Source organism: Aptenodytes forsteri, unplaced genomic scaffold, assembly GCF_000699145.1.
Source record: "Aptenodytes forsteri isolate BGI_AS27 unplaced genomic scaffold, ASM69914v1 Scaffold93, whole genome shotgun sequence".
Lineage (NCBI taxonomy): Eukaryota > Metazoa > Chordata > Aves > Sphenisciformes > Spheniscidae > Aptenodytes > Aptenodytes forsteri.
In genome coordinates this window covers 8,587,307-8,590,157 of record NW_008794665.1, presented here as the reverse complement: position 1 = coordinate 8,590,157, position 2,851 = coordinate 8,587,307, and positions in this window count along the sequence as shown.

The window sequence follows — 2,851 nt, the reverse complement described above, 5'->3', positions numbered from 1 at the left end:
GGGGGGGGGGGGGGGGGGGGGGGGTGGCATTTAGCTGCCTGCCGGGTGAAACCACAACAAGCTGAAATCACCTGATGTCTGAATTATTTGGGATTTGTTCTCTGTACTGATCTTTCATTGCTTATCTCCAGTTGTCAGACCTTAGCTAACTTTGGCGTTAGGTCCTCTGTCAGAGATTTTTATTTGCTCTCCTGGTGCCCTGATTCTGCCTTAGAAATCCACAGGAGGAGAGGACTGAAAAGTAAAATATTGCATCTGTGAACAGGGAGTAGAAACCATGCTAAAAGCCTAAAATTTACCAGACTCATGGACTATAATGTGGTTTCTCCTCTGGAAGTACTTTTATATGTTTTTTCTTTACCAGTTGTTTGTGGTATCTTTGTTTTGTTTTTCACTAGAGTTTACTGTACATGACACTAAATCTAAGTGCCTCATAGAATAAAGTTCCTACTGAAGTTCTTTGGCCATGCTTCATAGTTTCTTTTCATATTCGTGGATATGAAGTAGCACTGCAAGAGAGGTATTACTGTAGAGTTTTACAAAACCACATCTGAAGAACTTGTGGTTCCTCTAAATTTGGTGAAATTTATTTTCTGTCATAGAATTGAAACGACTCTGAATTACCTGAGATTCCACGGTTGGAACCCTAAAAGTCTTTTAGCACCAAAGCAGGAAATGGTAGTGGCATTGCTTGTTTAAAATTAAAAAAACTACCACAATGAGTTCAAAACACTGTAATTCAACTAGAAGGCTGTTGAGTTGCGTAGAAACAAGCTTAAACTAGATGCTTTAAATGAACACAGAAAACTGTCACTGTTGGGAAGGGCTGGTTTTTGTTCACTTCTGTATTGACCTGTAATTATACCATGAAAGCCTTCCAGAGTTTCCTTCAAACCATTTATGACACTACAAAGAGCTTTAACACTGCTAGATAGCACAACAGTTGACACCTTGATAGTTCTGCTTGCAAACCAGAGGAAGCATTTGACTTCTTCCAGGGAGTCTTTACTTTGCATAAGCTTTTCCTGTAGCAGAAATCCTTGATTACAGTTACCTGCAAACTATACAAAATACATGTTACAAGCCACAGCTCCAACAGGAAGGCTAGGTATCACCCCCAGGATTAATCATACCATTTAACAACTTAGATATTTTTATACATATGTAAAAAATATAATACTATACATAGCAGCTCTTGGCATTTGACTCATTACTGCATGCTTTTATGTAGTCAGTAATACTCTTTAAATATTGCAGTGAAATTTTTTTTTGCAGGTTAGTCTTAATACTCCCTCAGGCTCTTTTGCTCTTCTGGGATGATCTGAATAACAGCAGTGTGTCCACAATCAAACTCCCTTCTTCGAACTGCAGTTCTGATACATCCATAATGCTTTTTCCAAAAATACCCACTTACAGTGGAGCTACTGCAACAATCTGCAACTGTTTAAAACACGTACGTGCATGTATAACAAAAACTTCATATAGTAAAGTAAGTGGAAATGCACACCAGTCAAACACTACCTTAGGCTTCATATGTGTGATCAAGTTACTGGTAACTCATCTGAACACAGTGGCTGATTTGAGTATGCTCTTAGCCTCCAACAAAACAAAGCGGAAAAGGTGTTTGAATGTATTATTAGGATCTAAGCCAATGGTTGGACTGGGGAACACAGCTGATACAAGTTCAAACTCTGCTGAACAGAAAGCTGTTACAGAGTCAAAGATTTAGGTTCTACAGCTGCTACTTCACACAGGATTCTTGCAGGCAGTGGGTGTAGGGGCAGCTCCACTGTGAGCTGAGAGATCTGGGATTTGCAGTTTGCAAAAAATGAATCTGCTGGATAAGAGTCTAAATGTTTCGTAGTGGAAGATGCTAAACTCTTCTAATAGTATCATGTTCTAACTCAAGTATACACAAAGACAATTTTAACAACAGTTTTATCTTGATGTAGCTGCCTACTGGCAGTATGAGGATAACAAGTCCAAACAAGGGGAAAACAAGCAAAGGCACTTAGAAATACCCATAGTTCCTTTAATCAAAAGGGAGACATCTTGTCGAAAAGATTTAGTCATGCAAGAAGCCTGTGTAAAAACAGGCCAAACGGACGGTAAAAATACCTAAAATCCCACTCTAAATCTGCCTCCATTTGTGCTTGTAGCAGCAATCTCTAAGAGTGTAGTCACACTTGAGTTTATCCTAAAGCCTACCTAGAAATAGGCCAGATAGGAAATTCAGATCCATCCACAGTACAAATCTGCAAAGCTCTTATACAGAAGGATGTTTTTTGTCATTGGCTTTGGTTTAGAAACTGTTGTTTCTTATGCAATCAATCAGTGAACAGTAAGTGCCATATACTGAAAAGGTTGGGAATATCAGCATTTGTTAAGATACCTTGGCACTCTCTTCTCAGTACCTTGGTGCTCTCCTCACAGTTCTAAGATCATCAAAGAGAGCTGATGCAAGAATAGAGCAAAGCTGCAAAATTATCTACATCCAAACCTCTCAAGGGTTTAGATGCGGGTGCCTGAATGAAAATGCATTTTGAGTAACAGTAGTCTTACAGCAAAGGAAACAGTATGTCCCTTTAAGGGGACTTCTAATACAGTCTTGAAAAATATCAATTTAGTAAACACAGTAGCTTCTCACCATATTTCAGGATGATACCTTTGTATATGGCAGTGCAGTTAATGAAACACAGTCAGTAAAGCACCCACCACAGGAATACAGAGAATGCATGACAAACTTAAAAAGTAATAGGAGACGCTTTAACACATCACCCTTCAACTTTCCCGGCTGAGTTTCGACCTACGGCAGCCGGCCCTCGCAGTCTCCCGAGCAGGGAGTTGCCAC